A 21473-nucleotide genomic window follows, 5' to 3' on the forward strand; every position below is an offset into this window, starting at 1 on the left:
CATGCACTATGAAAGTCTCTGGTCCAAGGACCTCTGTCTGTCCAGTAGAAGCCCCATCTACTTCTAGACTCATGTCTTGATGTCACCCTAGCAGAGCCACAGAGACCTCAGCTGAGGATACAGGCTTTTCCTCACTGAAAGGGCAAATAACCTGACTGCCCATCTACCCCATCTCTCTGTATTATAGGCAAAATACAGGGATTAAGACTCTCCTACTCTAGGTACTGCTAAACAAGCAGTACAGCAAGGCAGTGCTTATGTGGACACACTGACACCAATATTAAAACACAGGTATGTGGATGCCCCATCCCTGGAGGTGGTCACAGTGAGGTTAGACAGGGGTTTGTCCCTGCCCATGGCAGGGGGTTGGAAGGACATTATATTTAAGGTCCCCTCCAACCCAAACCGTTCTATCATTCAATGATAACAAGGAATGAATTTTCAATAGGCAACTTTAAGCTATACAGGGGTTGCTTATTTTAGTTGCAGACTAACAAGACTGCAGGTTGCAATTGCCTCTATGAACTCAGCTCAGACTTTGGGAGACTTCTCTGCCCTGACACAGTAACACAATAAAGACTGGTTCCAAAGCAGCTCAGCTCCAGAAGATGTCCCACTTTTGTGTAACAGGAGCCCAAGCCAGCCAGCCAACCTGGCAAACACAGAGGAGTTCTTCCCTTGGCACCCTCCCACCACTGGCACAGCAAGATCCCTCCATACCCAGGGTGAGCCTATGCTCAGTAGCCTCACAGGTCTGGCTGGATCCAGACCATGCTGCCTGGTAGAGCAGATCTCCAGGGCTGCAGCATGGGGTGCTGAGCCATGATCCAGAGCTTTCCTGGACTTCCTAGTGCTACTGAGGGGAAGGATTTACTTCTGAGGATCAATAAAGTCTGGGAAGCCCAAAGATATCCACTGAAATAGCATTAACATGCCTGAACCCAAATGTCTCCTCTTTACAGAGGCAAGAAGAGCTTCAGAGGCCTTTCCTGTGTGGCTTATAGACAGAGGAGGGCTGACTGATCATGTACAAATGTTGATAGTGAAACAAGTGTGTGAACATAAAGGCTTGGAACAATTGTGACCATACAAACCTCTAAGGGAATCTAATCCCTGCAGTATCAGAACTGCTGAAGTGATGTTTGAGAGCAGAGCAGGGAATGACACCAGAGAGGATCATCCCAGGTTCCTGCTCTAACAGAGTGTGACCAGGCAGCTGCTCATGCCCATGTGACTTGTGTTAAGCCCCTTGAAGCATCCCTCCATTGCAATAGTCAAACCACAGAACTCTTACCCATAAAACTGCTATAGAATGAGCCTGAATGCTTTTCCTAAAAGCCTGATCCAAACCTGCTGAAGAAGATACTGCATTTAACTTCTGCAATCAAGCCTAACAGGTGTTTTTTAATATGCCACTGCATTACTCAGAATGCCCTTTCTCTCCCTTCACAGTCACATGGCTTTCCTACTGAGTTTTAGAGGCAGCATTTTCAGCAGGCACACATCATGTGAACAAACCAGAAAATTAACAGGTTGGTGATTTGCTGCTGCTGCTCTTGTTAAGTCAAACAGAGAGAGCACCCATGTCTTCATAAAGCCCTGCTACAAAATCTTCAGCCAGCGAGAAGTTAGGAAGTTGCTGCTCCAGTCAAATTACCCTGAGGTCTGCTTTGAACTATTCTGTAACCAAGGAAAAATGAGGGACCAAGGGTTTTCCTTCCTGGCCGAGTCTTTTTATCTGCTTTGGCCAAGAACTCTTTGCTTCTGGAAAGCTGGGTCCCATTCCTTAGATTGTGCTAGGGCTGTATGTGGGTATGAGGCAGGTGGGAGCTGTAAGCAGCAGAGCATTGACTGTCTCATCTGGGACAGGGATTAATGGTTTTGAATCACTGTGCTGAGGATCTTCAAGACTTGGGCAAATAGATTAAACATCATAATAAAACATATACTGAAACAAACATCCTTCTTTAAATGAGGAATAACCCCACTCCAAGTCTAACAAATGCATGTGCTTTGTCTGGGTTCCCTTTGTGTAAAGAGCGAGTTCACCAATATTGGTTCAGAGCAATGTGTTGAGCTACGGATTGTGAAAGGCACATCTACCACAATAATGGAGCTCTATAACAGCCTAAACTAAAAACACTTGGACAGACACATGTAGCTAAAGGACTTCATACTTCAGTGGGCAAAACCACAAAATACCAAAATAATTAAATTTGTCCCTCAGAAGCCTTGAAAATAATTAGGTCAAGTTTCCCTATTTCATCCCCTCCTATTTTATAAGATAATTATGAACAACTCAGTACACCCAGTTTTCTGGAAGCAAAATTCTGCACATTCTTCTTTTTCATTTCTGCTTCCAAAGAAACAAACAAAAGAAAGAACAACTGAGTCTGAGCACAGTTAGGTCTGCAATATGCCACTGGCTTTCCTCCACACAGCCCCCTTTCAGTTAAACCAGCTGATTAGCTCCGAGATGTCTGTCTCTGTAGAATCTCTCTTCCCAGAGCCAACAAGAAATGGAATTGTGGCTGCCTGAACCAGAACAGTGCTTCTGGGATTTTTTTCATACACTCACCCTGTGCAGAAGAGTCAACATAATAGTGCAACATGACAAGATGTTGAGCCACAGTGCCAAGACAACTTGCACACTTTGCATTTTTCCTATTAGAGATGCATCAGTGGTTCTGGAAGGGAAGAGAGAAAGAGGAAAAGAGAGAAAATACTGCAGAGGAATCAAGTCCAGCTCCAAAAGCCTTTGTGTTTTCATTTTCTATCAAGATGAGGTATGACAAGACACTGATGATTTGTAGATTTTAAGTACGGTACAAATTTGCTCTTTATTAAAACTGTTTTCCCAGGAAAAACCAAAAAGCAAAAAACAAAAACAAACAAACAAACAAACAAAAACACACAAAAAAAAAAAAAAACAAACAAAAAACAACCAAAAAAAACCACAACCAAACACCAAAGCCAGGACCAAAAGAATAAAGGACCAGAATATTACAAACTACATAGCATCCTCAACTGCACACTTCATGCTAAGATGAGCAAACAGAGAAAAAACTAAAAGCAAAACCTTCTTTCTGAACCTTCCTCACAGTTTTTGTGGGAAATACTCCCCCGAGATCACACTACCAAAAAAAAATGTGAGTTCCATTTCTTCTCTTAATACCAGGAATCAAAAAATATGGAAAGTTTTGAATGCATTTTCCAATTTTCATTTTTGTTCCGAGACCTGGTTTTAGGCTGGTTTGTCCGGACATTTTTGATTTAAGGGAAAGAGGGTTTGTACGTTATCTCTGCACCCTTCCACACCAGGCTTCTCCCCAGTGCAAGTGCAGGGTGTGGCAGTGGCCAGAAGCTGGCCTTGTGCTGCAGCCGCCCCCCTTCAGCATCCCCCCAGATGGGTGCTGCTGGCATGGCCCTGGTCAGGACTCAGCCCTGCTCTGGCTGCCCCTCTCCAGCCCAGGGAGCTGTGTAGCAGGGAGCCTTTCAGCCCCCCCAAGCATCCAGGCTGCCTGCTCTGAACCTGAGCGAGTGAGCAGCACAACCCTGCTTGGGTTGTCACCCACTTGCCCAGGCTTAGTCCCCACAGCAGAGCACCAGGGCCACCACTGCCCTCGGGCCCATTTTTGCAGCCCATCCTATACCGTGACCTCATCTCACAAAGAGTCTGTGACTCCTCACAGCTCTCGAATCCTTTTAATTTGTCGTGACAGAGAAAGGGGTTGCCCATTGCTGTCTCTGTGCTGGAGGTATGCACATATCTGTTCAGTCATAAGGAGACAGCTGCTCATTTTCAGCCTTTTTCACTGTAAATATATTGGGAGATTATGGGGCAGGAGGGTAGTATAATTTCTAATGGAAATTACCTTAATTATAAATTAGAAACATTAAGAGGATTAGCCTCACAAAGGAAAGTATTATCTCATAATTGTTATAAAAAACCTACTGCTCTGCTGTTTTAACAGTCAGCTTAAAACCTGAAGGCTGATAAAAGAGTTCATTCTCAGTGTTCTTTTTTTCAAGTAAAGAGAAGATATTTGGATTGACTTCACTCCCCACCCCACCCCACTTCTAAAGTGTCTCTAAATTGCACCACAGCATTACTGATCCATGAGCTGTACTGTAGATGTTTGCTCTTAAAGGTCCACAAATCCCAACTGTTTGTTAGGTGACAACCTATGCCTAGGGCCCTGGCAGCCTGGCAGAGATTATTAACTTTACCGTTTAGTTGGCTTCCTGATAGAGATTTTTAATCATGTGAATTACTTTTAGAAGGGCTACATTAAGAATTTCAGAGCTGCTTTATTATCTATGAATCAAGCCTTGGCTGCACATTCAGAACATCATCCCTACTTGAGAAGAGCAAACATACGTATGCATAGGGATATAACAAATGAGTCCTTCAGACCCATCTTGACAATTAAGTTCATGGATTTACATCCATTCTAAAGATGCAGTAGAAAAAGGACAGAAGGTCACAAGTTTCTTTCCAATATAAAGCCAGAATTTAGCCCCAACACAGCTTTGCTCTATAGAAGTGTAAGCCTGAAATTTGCCAGACCTTAAGTAACAGAGGGTTATTTTTTCAGAAAAAAGAAAATTAACTGAAGATTTGTTTTTTCAAATATGGCTCAGCAAACAGTTACCTTCTGTTGAGACTCTGACTCCTGCACTGAACCAGTAACATTTCTGCACAGGAACTTTTCTGCAGGAGTAGTTTGTGCTCTGATAAAAATTTAAATATAGAAACTAGGCAAAGAAGAGCTACTTTTTTAGATAGAGATCACTTTTCAGGAAAACATTTGCTCTTTGGCATTGGCTTTCAGTTAAAAGTGCTTTCTACCTTTTTAAAGATCATAGCATGAACTCTGAAATATGGGGAAGGGCAAGGCTCTACATCAGACTTTCTTTATCCATCCATAGGGTCACATCCATAGGACTATTAGGCAAGTGCTACAGACACCTTTGGGAGCATGGAAGAGAGGGAGGTACACGCCAGATGTGCATCCTCACCCCCATCTCTGCATAAAGCTCATGCAGAAATAGGGCTGGCAAGCACAGCAAGCTCCTTCCTGCTCAGAAGAGCCCGTGCTGTCTCCTTGATGGTGGCAAAACGCCATTGTCTCGGCAGGAAGCACTGAGCCCTGACCACACCAGGGTGGAGTGCAGAAACTTCTCCTTAAGGCCACCAGCTAGGCACTGGAGGACCCTGGATTCCTTGGGCTTGCATCTGCCACAGACATTGATCTAGAAAATGGTTGCAAAACCAGCAACCTGCTGCCAAAAGAGGGAGAGCAAAAGGTATGGGATTTGCCCTTCACAGGCTATGGGAATTCCAGCATCTCTTCTGCAGCTCGTCGTGCTGGGAGTCCCAAAAACCTCACAAACTGGGAGCCGAGCACCCACCATGTACGTCCTCAGATCACCACTCGGTCATGTTTATACATTTAGGCTGTATGCAAATCTTGTGGCGAGCTATCAATTATAAATCCTCAAAGGCTTTTGCACTGTTATAAATGATATAGCATGAGAAATGTTATAGTCACGGCACAAGTGTTTTCCGAAGCAAAGGCATACAGCCCGGGGCCAGGAATGAGGTAATTACTTGTACAGTAGAAATGTAAATTCGGTAACCTGAAGCGGGGGTGGGGGAACACAGAAGCGATGCAAGTCCTTACAGAGCCAGGTCCCAGGGGTAAATCTCAGGCACCAAGACGCAAGCAGATAGGAGGAAGTTTTTCTGTGAAGGAATACGACAACCAGAATAGTCAGGTTTAAAATCAGAGGAAGAGGTAACAGAATATCCCAGCCCCAGTAGCGGCAGATAATGAACTACTCCAAAAAGCTAGCCGGTTGAAGGAATAGTCAGAAAAAAATAAATACTTAAAGCTAAGTAAAATATTAATAATTCTTTTATTTTATTAACTTTATTCTAGTACCACATCCCCTCAGGCCTAAGTAAACACCCTTTATTGTTCAGTCTCATCTAGTGAAAATGCTGACTGCCTAGAAACATAAAGCAGAGGGTTTCCAATCCTTCTGGGGTGGAATCAGATTAGTGTGCTTTAACAACAAACAACAGCTGAATTTAAAATAAAAAACATTCCTGGGATATCACAAACCTCCCCAGAGAGGAGGGAAGCTCCTTCAGGAGCAGCTGGGCATGGGAGCACTCTGATGTTCAGAAGGGGGTGGGTAGGACCCTGGGCACATTGGGTATGCAGCACAGATCCATGAACAGTGCTAGAAGACTCTCTGCCTTGACATAAAAACCATATGCCAAACTCCTACACAGAAGGAACTCAGGACACCCACCTGAAGGAATCCGAGGCAGGAGGAGGACCATTGGAACCATCAGGAAGACCCCAGCAACCCCACCTCTTGGGCTTAGCAGGAAAACCCTTATTTTCTAGCTGCTTCCCATCATTCTCCAGCCCCTCTGTCTGAACAAGTCAACTGAAACCCATAGCCCAGGGGCAGCTGTCCAAATGGAGAGGGATAAACCAGCTGTGTTTTGGCCAGACCTGATTGAAAACCCCAGTCCTACAGTCAGCAGTGCACCAGCTCATCAGCTGGTGAAAATCAGCTCCACATGCCCACCATAGGTGCAACTGTAGGAATTTGCATTCTGCAAGGCTCTGTTGAATGCATCCTGGCTTCCTTTTCAGTGTCAAAATAAAGCTTGTTATTTGCTGAGGTTTGGGATAGGGGGTGGGAACATGACAGCAAGATCCTGAAATGTTTAAATAAATAGAGGCAGCAGTGTTTTGAGGTACTGCTTGATCCTCTCGAGTCTTTGCCCAAAAAAAAAAAAAAAAAAAAAAAAAAGGATAAAAAAGTGTGGCCTTGTGACTTTTTTATAAAACCCTGCTGTATCAGAAAGTTCAAAATATAAACAGCTGCTTTTACTGACTACATCAGTGCAGCTGGGCTGCCTAATCCTTGGGTAGCAGTGCTTATAAATACTGCTCAAACAGGCAGGTTAGATCAGATTTTCCCATGAGCTCACCCAGGATGGTTGGCTTTCATGGACAGGCACGCTGTTATCTCTTTTAGCAGCCAGTGTTTTAACAGCCTGCTTTTGAAAGCCAGCCACAGTTTTCAAAGAGTCAGTCCTGGGGAGGAGGAGAAGGAGGTGGCAGAGGAGAGTATCTTTCATCACAAAGCTGACACAGGAGAAGCTGTGCCTGGATTGATGCCACTGGAGAATGTATCACTCACTGTCAGGCAGAGCCAGGCCATTTCCAACAGGCAGCAACCAAGCTGCTGCAGAGCCCTGGGCTCTCCCCGCTGGGCACGGGCCTGTTGAGACCAAAGTGCCCCTGGAACACTGGAACCTGTTTTTGCCTGGGTGGTAAAGTGTAGAAACAAAGGATAAGGGTCTAACCTCCTCCCTCTGCATCCCTGAGAGCATCCCAGCACCTTGGTACTCAAGGGATGGGGTCTTCCCACTGTAGCCCCTCACCCTAGAAACACCAGTGGGGGAGGACAGAGAGATGGGACATGCATATTTCAATGAGGATTGTTCACCTTATCATACAAGCTGGGGTTTTAACATCAAAGGGCAGCAATGCTTCCAGCTGGACCTCCTGGCACTGTGGTTCCTGCCCCTCAGGGGTATTGATCCTAGTGGCATGGTCACCTCCATGAAGGGTGACACACTCTTAGCTAGAGGAAAGCATCTTGCAAAGAATGACTTATAGAAACAATAAAATGAAGATGCATTATCAGAAGAGCTTAAATTGTAGGAGGATGAGTAACCAGAGCCCAGCTTTGGATGGCCTCTGTGGCCTGTGCCTGGCAAGAAAGCGTTAACCCAAACCTCCTCAGCCAAGACACAGAAAATCACCTTCAGTTCCAATCAATCCTTTGAGCTGACCACTACAGAGGTGTTTCAGACCAGCAAACACAGGGCTGCAGCCCCAGGGAGAAATGAATCCATCAGGAATGAGAGGGAGCAGTCCCACGAGAAGAGCAGACTAAGGAGTGTTCTGAGGAGCACAGCAATGATGTCTGAGCCGCCTCGGCGCTCGCCCTGTGCCGTCCTCCATCCGCCACCGCAGCTGCGGGGCACGAGCTGCCCTTCCTGTCAAAAGCCATTCCATGGAAATCCTGCTCTGGGCGCTTGGCTGATGTGTCAGGAGAGCCCCCAGGAGATGAGGGAGGTGACATTATTGCTGCCGCGGAAGAAAAGTACAGATAATGAAAACTGTGGCTGTGTCAACAGTGCTGCTGAGGAAAGGCTTTTTCCTCTCTGTGTTTCTATTTCTTCAAAAAGAGAAGCAAATCTCCAAGTGCTGGCAAAAGAAAAAATTTTTTATGGGAGTCCACTAAAAAGTGCAGCCACATGAAGCCACTTGAGCTTGCTGGCTCCACTAGAGTTAAACCCAATGTGTCTGTCAGTGAAGGATGCAGGGCAGAAGGGCCCTCACCCACATTTCCTTGTCTGTCCTTATAGTGATCCCACTGGTGCCATCCCAGCTGAAAAAAAGAAGTTGAAAAATAGCCACCACATCTGCATGAACACTCAGGAGGGGCCAGTGCATAATAGCTCCCTGACAAGGGTCTGAGCTCCAGCCACAGACCCAGCCCAGCACAGACTTGCACCCAGCAACCCCACAGGGCACAGAAGCTCCCTTTTTTTTCCTGAACACCATCAAGACTGAGAAAAAAAAAGCCAGAGCTCAGGTCTTCATAGCAACCTTCCAACTTCAAGGAAGTCACTGGTGAAGAGTGGGACAGGGTTAGTTTTGGCTCATTTGGATCACAAAGTGCAGAGGTAAAAACCTCATTTGCTAAAAAATGGGTGATCCACCTAGATGATTTCTGCCAGAGGGCATGAGTTGCCTTGAATTTCCAAATGCCAAGGGCTGCAATAAGGGAGGGGAGACAAGGATGGTCACTGGGAGGCCAGTTATTAGCCTGTGTCCTTAGGAGAAAAGACTTCATCCCTCTCTGCCTCTCTCTCTCAGCCAATTTCAGCTGAATTCAAAGGAGTCTCAGAGGTGTAAGTCTCAAAAACAATTGAACTTCCACGTGACTGATGAGACATAGCAGTCTGAGAGAATAAGAGGTCCCAGGGAAAAGCACATGGCCAAGACCAGGCACAACTGGCCAGTGGGTCAACAATGCCATTTGTCTGAATGGCCCCTACCTGGACACTTGAGGAACATGGCCAGGCAGCCAGGGGAAGGGAGCAGAGGCACAGCCTTCCCAGGGTCCACTAAGACTTCTGCTCATGGGACATAACTTCAAACAATACAGGATATTGCTGGGGAGAGGAAACAATTTCAAAGTAATTTTCTGTTACTGCTTCCTTTGACAGGGCATTTCCATGCTTTAGCTAGAGACTCAGCATCAAATTCCTTGGCTGCAGTTTGGAGGCACATTATCTAGGTTGGAAACAATCTCCCTGTTTTCAGAGGTGATGGGGATTTGTCCTGTATGCTACATGAACACACCATTTCCAGCACAGGGTTGCACACCTTCCTGCAGCAAGATCCAGTAGGGCTGTAGGCTTCATACAGCAATATCTGGCAGCTGATCACACTGATCCTTTGAGCCTTAAAATTAATTAATGAAAAACTGAGAGTAAGCTAATCACTTTCAGATATAGTTATACCAGTTTCATATGATATCAGGATGAATACCTATCAGTTCAATGAGATTACAAGCAAAAAGTGGGGAAGAGAAGAAAAATAATTCCTTCACTTTTGCTTGTGTATCACAAAAAGGAGAAACAAAACAAACAGATGCAATCTCTTCTTTCACAGCCCATTATAGAGATTCCTGAAAAGAAAATACCCAGCCCTACATTAAAAGACAGATTCAGTTTCTGTCACTTCTGACATGGAAGTGCATGCAGAAGTAATGAAGATTTGTTTTCCTTACGGTTCTCTGTGCATAGATGCTGGTAATTGTTCTTACTGAGCAGTGGGGCATTCTTCTTTGTGGAAAAAAAATCAATAAATATTTAATTCATAAATGCAAGAGAGGTGATGAGCAAAATATACAACTAATAAAGATAAATGGCTTTCATACTCATGAAGAAGTCTCATAAAGAGTCAGTGGAAAAAGTATCCCTGCTGAGCAAAGAGAACAAAATAAATGGAAGATTATATACTGCAAACACTGCATTGAATTAAAAAACAACAAAAAAAACCACCCCACAAACAAACAAAAAAAACCAAAACCACAAGAGAAAACAAAATTAATGCATCATTAATGCTGAGTGTTTAAATCTACAGAAACCAGCACAACATAAAGGAAGATTCCTGAGGCAACATTAATTGGGACTTATTGTGGGCTCTGTTATTGATAATTGCATACATCCAAATGCATAAACAAATTGCCAAAGCTGTACACAACTGGAATGCAAATAAGGGATGTGCAGTCATGTGCTTTCTCCTACACTGAGACCCAGTAGGCAACACGTGCAGCAGGAACAACTTATGGGTCACACCTACAGATGCTCACACATGTATATATGTTCCACAGACCAGCACAAGGCAAAAATTCCACCCACAGTACCTTCAACATAAGTTATTTGTGTTTATTTATTTGCAAGCAAGTTAAAGATGGGGCTAACAATGCATTCTTTTAGTGCTTGCATAATTTAATTTGTTTCATCTGTTGTATCTGAAAATGCTGAGGCATGACAAGAATGCAACACTCCCTAAGTGGTAAAGTACTTCTATTTAGTCATTTCTATGGCCAAATGAAAACTTTGTGTTATTCATGTCCCATACTGCCAGTAAAACCGCAGCTGAGCTAACATGCTCCAATCCCTATGCCTGTTTTCCAAAGCACAAAATCCTGGGGACATGTTCTCTAAATTCCCTGCAAAGGCTTTGAACTACATGAATGCATCCCAGAGAAGGAGCCTCATCCATCAGTGGTGCTCTGCCAGAAAGGCCAGGGTCTCTCTTGGCTCCAATAAGGAACATTTTACCTTTTTGGCACCAGGCAGTCACAACTTGGTAAATGGCACTCAAGTTGATGCTGGAGGGGAGTATTATTTGCATCACTGAGATTCCCAGAAACCCCAAAGGAGATCAGATTCCTGCTGCAAATACAAAGGAAATGGCCCTTCACATCCAGGTAGGCCATTAAAACCTTTCAGAGAAGGGGTAAAGTGTGAGTGGGTCATTCTCTCAAGCAATTCCCATTTCACAGGGGAAAACCTGACCCTTCTACTGAATGCTGTGGACTGAAGAGGGAATTTTGGTGTTCTGACATTTTGTTAAAAATTAAATCAAGCTCAAAAAAGTGATCCCAAACACTTTATCAAGTTACCCAAAGTTACACACTGTGACAGAACCCAGAGGAGCCACTCTTCCCCACTGGCATTTCCCATGACTAGCCAGTCCCTCCCCACCTTTTGTGCCTCCTCTTTAATCAGAAAAACATAATGGAAGATGCAGTTTTGCATCTTCTTTCTACTTTTGCTTCCAGGCTCCCCCAGCATCTGAGTGTGGGGTGAACAGACAGGGGGGACATTCTGCTTAGATGATTTAACTAATCTCATTCAAATGTACTCAGCAGTCTTGGTACCCATTGTGTTTTCACCTACATAATGGCCAAGACAGCTGAATATAGCTTTTTCCAAGGATAATAGCATTTTAATGCATTATTCCTTAAAGCTTTTTGTGCTCACACACTGAAAAACAGCTCCAGCTGAGGAATAGCTGAAGTCAATATATTCAGTCTCTGTCCAGGGAATAATGCATCCTCCTCCCATGCTAGGTTAAGAAAATATGATAATGATATGACATCATTAACATGTCCATTTCCCCTCCCCCTTTTCTTACTTTCAGCACATGCAATGGAAGACTGCAGTTAAACATTTATTATCACATATTTTCTGGCATATATTGCCTACTTATCCTGCATTTGAGAAACAGGAAGGATTTTGCAGGCAAGACAAAACACAAAAGAACTGGTTTAAACCAGAAAACAATAAAGTTACCTCTTCTGAATTCATATGATTTACTGATTTCTTAATTGTCTGAGTCCAGAAGAAAAGGACAAAAAATCTCCCCCCGCCAAAAATATATAATATATATATATATGTCGTTTCCTTTAGTAATAGAAGTAAAAACCACTCAATAATGGTAATCGAAGAGTTGTCAGCTCCTCTTCCACATCCCTCACCAATTCTCAGGTTAATTTGCCAGTGATAAAATTCACCTCAATGTATCTTCTTCCCAAGGAACCAGGATTGGTAGTGAAAATTAATGTTAGTTGTTTTTCCCCTCTTCAGTTCTGACCAGGTGCTGCTCTTGCCCACACTCATGGGTTGACCAATGCACAAAGACTTTTGAGTAAATATTGGGATTTCAAATTTGAGACCAAGGGAACTGGAGGATTTGGTGGGTTGCATATGAGAAGACAATCAGCTTATGGCCACCTGACCCATTACCTAGAAAAGCTTCAGCAATGTGGCACCTGCAATAACATTCCAGAAAGCCAAAACTTCCATATAGGTCCAGCATATTAAACCTGGCTATAAAAAAGGAATGATAGCAAATTTACAAAAAATGCAAGCATTTGTATTTTGTAATAACCAGCCTTTAACTTGTGCTCCTGAGAGAGCACTTTGACTGTTGATCTATCTACAACTGACCTTTCAATCCATTGGCTTGCACAGGCTTGAGGAAATTCCTGTGGATTTTGACAGCTGTTGGCTTATATCCAAGGTCCATGCCTTACAGAAGCATAAAACCCATCTTGATGCTTTAAATAGATAGGGAGAAAGCTCCAGACCCACTCCCCCACCCCAACTATAAAAATATGACTGCTTTCATTGTAGTGTGTCTCATGCTGTTTGATCATTGTTCAGCATCTTTCAAATTACTTGAAAGATTAGGAGGAGAAATTGCTGAGGGATTCAGGTAATTTGATGTAAACCTGTTGATTTTAAAAAGAAATACAAAAGCCTTGAAGACAGTCTGAATCAAATCAGAGATAATTTCTCATTTTCTAGTCTGCACTCGTATTTTTTATTAGAATTTTCAGCCATCTCTCCAAATTGTGTTTCCAACTTTTTTTTTCTGTCTCAAGGACTTTTTAGATCCCATTTTTCCTGCTTATTCCCTGGCTATTCAGGCTGGCAACACACTCCAGTAACAGTATCTTATTGCTTAGATCTTAATTTGAGCCCTGGAAAAATATTTTCACCTTTTTGTTGTTAATTATCCAGAGTCTATATTTTGGGCACTGAATCCATTCACATTTATTCCAGAAAAGGAGATTATCATCTTCCTTCTTGTCTCCTGAATGAAAGACACCATCACACTGACACCAAGAACTTCTGATTTAAGAGAGATTATATCAGCAGAGATAAAAAAAAAAAAAATTATAGAGCCAAAAAGCTTCTCAAAATGGAAAGAGTATGCAACAGCAGCATGTATCGCTCTGTGGTGACATGAAAGCCCGTAAGGATTGAGTGAATGCCTGGTGAATGTACAGGAGCCATTGCTCACAGGGATCTGCTGGAGGTGGGAGGGGTAATTTGAGGAGCAAGTCACTCTCACAGAAGATACAAGCCCAAATATTCTCCTTTAGAAGGGCTAAAAGAAGAAAGCAGTGGATTTCATTTGTAATACTCGCTTGGTAAATTTCACCCAGGTGCATGGAAACATTCCTGAATTGGTACATGGAGACCAAAACCAGCTGTATCACAATGACCCTCATTTGGGCCTTCAACTTCTGCTTAACACTTGTGCTTCAGAGCAGTTTCTTCAACCTCCAGCTTCAGGAACTTCCAAATAGAAACTGGCTTATGATGAAGCAAACTTACTAACAGGATCCTTGGTGGGTGCAAGATGAATGGTAGAGAAGAGTTTCAAATTACTGGAAAATTGAAATACTGTTGGGAAGTTGGGATTTTGTTTTCTGGGGCTTTTTGGTTTTTGTTTTTTTTTTTGGCCAAATCTTATTTTCAATTAAACCATTTAGTGAAAGCAACATTTGGCCAAAGCAGAGCGTGATTTTCACAGAACAGCAATAAAATATTTAGCATGTTTCTCTTCTCAAAAATTAAAAACAAACTAGAACAGAATGCACAAAACAAAACATTGTGCTGAAATGGGCAAACTAGATTAGTCTTTTGCTGCAATACCTCTGGTTTTGCCCATTGTCTGAGAAATGCTAGGCAACAGACAATTCCCACTTTATCAATAGGAGCTGGGGATGTTCCATCTGTGATGAGCTCTGATCTGTTTACAGTCCTGCTTACAGCTGCCATCCGGATTTAAAAGCATTATGTGAGAAAGTTTTTCCTGTTTACAAGCTCGCTTAGCCAGACTCCAGTCCTTCTGGTCACTTAAGCACACATTTAACCAAAGTGCAGGGGCAGATTCCCAAACTTAAGAGAGGCCCTGACACTGTGAGCAGGGCCAGATTGTTTGAAGTTAAGCACATGCTTAAGTGTTCTGCTGCATTTTCGCCCAAGCTGCCAATCTTTTATAGTTAATCATTTATCACCCCGCTTATATTCTGGTAGTTATGCTTCAGTGTGCAAATATGTAAATTGCTTTCATAAAGCTCCACACACTGAGCACAAATAATGCTTCCTCAGCCCTTTGCAGTTCTCCAGTCCTGTGACACCTCAGATAGATCAAGCGACACTTAGAACTGGCAAGAAAGTTATTTCTCCCTTAATTAAACAGAATCATTACTGCGTTCGTCTTCTTAATGGTGAGGCACATTCAAAGACTTGCAAAGCAAGCAAATAAATAATGCCAGTTAGCTCTAACCTGACAAGTATCACAAATTTTGCCTCTAGAAACATGTACACTGATCCATCTTCCTCCTCCACTCCCAGAGTGAGAAAGGGATCAAGCTGTCAAACATTATCATAAGCATATTTGCATAACTCTGGCACAGATTAAGTTAAATCACTGTCAACAAGGGTATTTGCAATGTATCACAAGGCAATTCCCCCAAACACTAGTGACCATTTTAATTTTTCTTTCCCTCCTGAGGTTAATTGCTGTGAACTACAGGGGAATGTCACCTCCACTTACCTGTGCTCTGTCGCTTTGTATTCAGAGCTGCTGTGATTTTTCACAAAGAATTAAAATTGCCACAAGGAGAGAAATATAGTTACCGCCATTCAGTTCCAATATATTTATTGGAATGATAGGCAGCAATAGTGCCTCACTGAAAGAGAGCCTTAAAACACAATTAGTTGCAGTTATATAAATTGCAGAGCCAGTTATTCTGCGCTCCTGCCCATGGGCCTTCCACACACCCACTAATGAAAAGGCTCCTTTTCCCCAGATGTCAGGTACTTTTGCAAGAAATGAGCAGCAGGAAGGGAAGATGACAGTCTGTTCCCTTGCTCTGTAGAGCAACTTTTTGTAAAAATTTATTCTCTGTCAAGCAAACTGCCTGAAAAAAAAACCCTCAGTCAGCTACATTTTCTAAGAGGAAGCTTGAACACTGCTCAGATTGAGTCATATTAAAACAAATTAATGCCGACAGCTGGTCTCACTATCATTACTTGAAAAAAACTAAACCTCAAACTTTAAGTGTAAATTAACAAAAAACCCAACTCCTAAACAAACAAAGAAGCAGCAAACTAACCAAATGGGCTCTCCCGTGATAGACTGGCTGCCATCATGACCCACTGAACAGGACAAAACTCATTTCCTGACTCTCCTGGGTTTGGGCACTGGCTGCAAAATGCTCCTAAGATTCTCCTGCAGAGTTGGGCTGGCAGATAAGGGCCTGGGCCACCCAGGACACAGACTGCTGGAGAAGAATAGGTAGGAAGGACTCTGAAGGGAAACCCTCATGCTTGGAAAAAAAAAAACTTAGGCAAGGTTCACTGCATGGTTGTTTGGGATTGGTGGAGAAATAAAGCCCCAGGAAATGAGGAGCCTCAGACAAATTTCAGAAAGCTTATATTCAGTTCAGGTCCTGGATGGAGATTTGGCCATCATCCCAAATACTAGGAGGTTTTCCTGTACTATGTAATTCTTTAAAAATTACACACATGTTAATTTCTTCTCTTGGTTGTAACTACCAGTTAATTATCAAGTTACATTAAAGCAAGTAAGTTTGTAGCATTTTAAAGGAAATATAATGTGTTACAGTAGATTAGGAAAGACACAGAAAGATACCACTTGTATGCAAAAATGCATGGTGATGAAACAGATATTTTCCTTTCACATTAGGTCAGATATAACAAGCCCTTGATGGAAAATATCCACTCACTTCTGGAGAGCTAGTGAGATGGAGACACAAATATCTGAGCAGCTAAATATAGTTCTGGATAGCAGTGCTTTGTACAGTAAGTTCTAGTGTCTCTTAACTTAATATGGAAATTGATACAAAAATATAATCACACATTTTCAGAGTCTGTCTCTGCTTGTGTGCTCACCGCAACTCACACTACCAAATTTCAGCCTCTGTTGAAATTACTCTGTAGTTTTTTGTCTTGCACTGCCTCACATGCCAAGAAGGTAGAATAAAGATGTCCATCACTGAAAGGCCACATCTATTGAGATATTAAAGGTTACCCCACAGAAAGTCAATATGAGAACTGCACTGAGAATGCATTGTCCTTCAGCATTTCCACAAGAGTGATAAGCTATGTTTAATTAGAGGAGTCTAGGTCTTGGTCAGAGGTTTCCCCAGCCCTAAATGCCAGTGGTTCAATTGTGCAATGTTTGTTACTGGACATGTGCCCTTTGGATCAGCTTGTGGTTGCTGAAGCTTAAAGCCAGGCTTGGGCAGGAACTGCTGGAGCTGCAAACCCCTGGAGAAGGAAGAGAAGGCAGTGGCAACAGTGAAGAGCTGTGACAGTGACACATGGCTTTCTCATATTTCTCCTACCTTCTCACTTTGAGGCTAAAACTTTAGGCTCAGGTGTGATTGCTTTTGCAGTGATTTCAATTTAAATTCCCCAGACCTGATTCTACACCACTCTGTCCCTTGTTTGACACTGGCCCCAGCATCAGGTGTGCAGGATAGGGTCCAATTCCTGACAGTGGACGGGCCTCCTTGCAGCAGAGGTGACACGTTGAGAAGGAAGGTGCAGATGGCAGGAAATTCAGAGCAGAAGTGGGCTCCATCCCTGGCTGCAGTCACAGATGGTTTGGGGGAATTGGTCTAGTGCTTTTTCTCCCCAGTGCAGAGAAAGCAGCTATTATTAACAGGTTTGTCAGCAGTATTGACCTGAGCAAAAGGTAAATCTTTAAGTCAACTTCACTTTATGTAACAGTAAAGGCATTTGCCCTTACAACTCACATGGAAAATAAAATGCAAACAAAACAAGGTGTGTTGTCATTGCCTTTACCATTATCCACCTTCAAAGTTAGAAAGTTATGCCAAGCATAAGTCAATAAATAAACAATGAAAATGTCAACAAGCTTGATTTCACAGGTTATGGGAAGAGGGAGAGTGCCATGCTTTCAGGCTTCTTCTTCCTCTTTTCAGTTCTCAAATACTACAATACTGTGTCCTGCCTTGGGCAGAGAAGGGAGCTCTTGCAGAAAGCAGCTGAATTTAGAGCCCCTATAAGCACATGAACTGGATTCTACACATTCTTATGAACATAACTAGTCCAAGAAGAACTGCAAATAATTTGATGACCACCAGCTGCTGTCATGGTCAGTCCCAGCTCACCACAAACCCTGCCTGATGGATGGATAACCATCAGGACTGATCTGGGGCTGTACCACATACCTCAGCTCTGCAAGACAGGTTCCCAGACCTTCCCCAGCCATAGAAGCTCACCAAGCAGCTTCCCAAAGACAACACACAGAGGACAGTTTTTCACCTTCAGGCTGGATGAAGGCGTCTGGAGATGTCCCACCACTGTGACACACAGCACACCCCCAAGCAGGTGCAAGACAGGAGTTCTTCCTTCTCTACCATAAAAATATTCTCTTCACAACTAGCTCCTGCTCACAGAGCCTCACATCTACCAGATGCAGAAGCATGGCACCCTCCACACTCTCATCCTTTTTGCAAAGACATCTGGGTGAAGTACCCCCACCACTCCAAAGCCACGGGAATAGGGACTGCAGGGTTCACACAAACAATCTGGAGAAGTGATGAGCATCACATCCTTACAACTTAGCTAGGATCGTAAGAGCTGAAAAAAACATTTGCATTGTGGCCTCTCTAAACCAGATACCACAGTTTAAGGTTTGGGTGAGACCATGAATGTTCATTCATATCATTGTTCTCATTCAAAAATGTGAAGACTGTACCAGGCTTACAACTAACAGGCACGGCATGCATTGAAATTGCCAAAGCTTGTAAAATCTGATTTACTCTGTAAGGGAGAAGGGGAAGTTATTTAGTTTGAGTCATAAGAAGTCTTGATACAATCTAAGCTTCATCATTTTTGAAGAAGCAGCTCACTCCCTGGGCAGATATCAAAAGGTTGCTGTGTGCAACTTTGATAACAAAAAAGGAGTTGAACAATTCATAGTGCTGAAGATTACAAGACCTTTCTATCAGCTGTTCTTCAGTATAGTTTCTCTTTCATTACACCACCTGATGGGCACTCAAGGGTTGTGCTTAGCTCTTCAGGGATCCATGGATCTGAAATCAGGAAGACAGAAGCTTTGCAGAGGGTTTTAATTAAAAAAAAAAAATTAAAACTGTGCCACCCTTGGCATGAATAACAACGTCCATCTACTTGCCTTTTCCAGTCTAAGGTTTTCACTCTCTGGAGCCTCACCTGCTCCAGTCAGAGATTGTGCAGCTCTGCTGCAGGTGAAAGAAGGCAGGCGGAAGGGCTTGGGATAAATTCTCTTTTCACATCCTTCATGTGTGCTGGAAGCCTCTGCTGGCTATAAACCCCCTTCTGTGGCCTGAATCCTGTTGAAACTCCATGAAGAGGGATAATGATGCTTGAAGACCCACAAGCAGAACAAAAGAAAGCTTAAACCCATCCAAACACAGAATTTTACTCCCTACCTTAGCTGCTAAGTTTGGGGAGGATGTTTTATTGCCAATGCCATTTGTTTCTGGAGAACACACATCTGTGAGAGGGAAGAGTCGACTTTGTCACACACCCCATGGGGCTGTGTAAAGTAGCTGAGTGGGAGAATTTTTGACACCTTTCCACGCTGGAGTCAACCCAGAAGTGTAGGCCAAAACTCCAGCAAGAGCCTCCCCTGGGGAGACACAAGAATAGCACAGCCAATCTTGCCTCTCCATGAGACCTGCTCTCCAGCATTCCCGTGGCCTCTGATAGAAACCGAATTCACAAATAGCACAGAAATGCAAGGAACCAGAGGGGGAAAGGGTAGCTGAGGTTGCTAGCACCATGGCCCAACCAGAGCAAATGGCAAACAAGAACAAACCCCTGCAGACCAGCACTGGGGAAAAACAACACGCATATTGCAAATATTCCCCAGTGCTCATTATCCCCTTTCTTCTCTTACAAGGAACAATGTAAGAAATAAAACTCACTTTGTAGAAAAAGGTGCTATGGAAACCATAAGCAGAAAGAGTAAGTGATGCAGGTTGCACTTTTCATGTTCATTTCCACTTGACTGCATACCAGAGTATATAGATTATTCCTACCACCACAGTTAAGCAGCACCAGACGCAGTGGGCCGAGATGCTGTTTTATTACCAGCCCCCTGTGGTAAAAAAAAAGGCATCAGGTTTGAGCTCCTCTGCATTCTCCCAGGCACCCTGCAGTGCCAGCAGTATGTACCTCCCAATAGGTAGGACATCTACTTTGTCTTGTCATAGATAACAAGCAGTTCTGATGAGCTTGCAGAAGGTGTGACTTATGGGTGGCAGCCCTGCAAGTCCCACATTCCCAATTTTTCAGTCAATTTCTTCACATCATATCAATGCCAGCTGTTCAGCTGCTCCCATGAGTGAATTTGTTCTACAAAGAGTAGTTCTGCAAAGCAGTCACTCCAGCAATGGAGACTGGGATGGTCAATGGCTTCGAGCTTTGTGTACTGAAGGGAAGCACTGTGGGCAGAGGTCTCAAGACATCAGCTAGGTCACAGAAAGCTGAGGATGCAGTAAGTGCCCACAATGATAGAGTGTGCTGTATCACACTTGTGGAGTGAGGCTGAGGTTGGGATAGCTCTTCACAGCAGACACTCACTGGATCCTGGAACAAGTGTGGCACCTTCCCATGCCTATATAGAGGCTTTGCCATAGTGGCAACTTTCCAGCTGCTCCTTGCCTTGGCTGTAGGGTACAACCACCAGCACCAGGCACACATCTATCTTGAGGTGTGCAGTCTGCAGGTACAGCCTGTAACAAATGCAAAATATCTGCGACTGAGGCCAACTGTGAGGCAGCATGCCAAATAAGACCACTAGACCACCACCTAGTGGAAAAAATTACTCCCTTAACAGTACCCAGCCACTCTCATGAGGTACTCTGAAGCTGCATGGATGACTGCAGGCCCGTGATGCCATTTTTTTCTAGTACCCAAGAAGCAGATGGAGGTTGCTAACCAGTTTTTTCCAGCCAAACTTCCTGCAGAGGGATGACCAGTTTTCAGAGTGTTTAACTGACACGTGACCAATGGCCAAATGCCAGATGGCTGGAAAGAGCATTGGAGAAGCCCCCATGATGCATGTCTAGCCTTGGCTGCCAGCATCATGCACCATATGTATCATCCCCCAGATTGAAAGGCCTAGCTGCTACTTTGGGAGTGTGACACTCACAAGTGAGTGAGATATTACACAGCACATTTTTAGTGATGCCATCACAGACTGGGCCAGAATGAACAACACTTTTTTCTTTTCCTTGCTTCTCACTTGTAATCAGTACACAGGGAATCTGCATTAGATTCATTTTGCAGCCATTACTGATGCTTGTAATCAGGAGCAGAACACAAGTGGAAAGAAAAACAAGCAAACAAAAAAAAAAGGCTCCACATAGCATCACTTTCTGAAAACCAGCCACTCCAGCTGCAGTTTCATGACCTCTTTATGCTGCTCTGGGCTGCTATGGAAACAATCAGCCCTAACCTTCCTGCCCACCCTGTCATGAGCTGGCCCAGGGAATTTGCCTGCTATTTTACCAGGTTCCTTTTCATTTGGATCAGCTGCCTGAGTGTCATACTGCTCAGCCTGCCCAAGCTCAGGAGGCAGCAGGAGAGCACAGTCAGCAGCAGCAATTCACAGCAGGATGAGCTGAAAGATGTTGTCTTACAGCAACAGCCTCACAGCACACCAGCCTTAACCTGCCTCAAGATATTCTCACACACACCTGACACAGCTTGCAAAAAGCACAGCCCGTTTTGGAGATATTCCAACACGTGTGCCACACCAGGTACAAACAAACCAGCGATCTGCCCAGACTGAATTCATTCATGCCTTCGTCTGGGAGGTGCTTATGCAAGACACGAAACAAAGCTAGAACTCTGCAGTCTCCTAATGAGAGTATGTATAAACAAACAGCTGGCAGCCCAGTTATAACAACAAAAAAAGAAAAAAAACCCACTTCCCCAAAAAGCA

General features: G+C 43.6%; 1 protein-coding gene across 3 annotated transcripts in view; it reads right to left on the reverse strand.

Moving 5' to 3' along the window:
• The window catches only part of RNF152 (ring finger protein 152), a 93115-nt gene extending 72340 nt beyond the window's left edge, over nucleotides 1-20775 (reverse strand). For all 3 annotated transcript variants that reach the window (XR_014952596.1, XM_085571122.1, XM_085571119.1), the window contains exon 1: nucleotides 1-20775. This exon is cut by the window's left edge and continues 13373 nt beyond it. The gene's annotated coding sequence lies outside the window, so the exon portion shown is untranslated.
• Between the last annotated feature and the right edge of the window lie 698 nt (nucleotides 20776-21473).

This window comes from Lonchura striata, chromosome 2 (assembly GCF_050655825.1).
Source record: "Lonchura striata isolate lonStrDom1 chromosome 2, ASM5065582v1, whole genome shotgun sequence".
NCBI classification, from domain to species: Eukaryota; Metazoa; Chordata; class Aves; order Passeriformes; family Estrildidae; genus Lonchura; species Lonchura striata.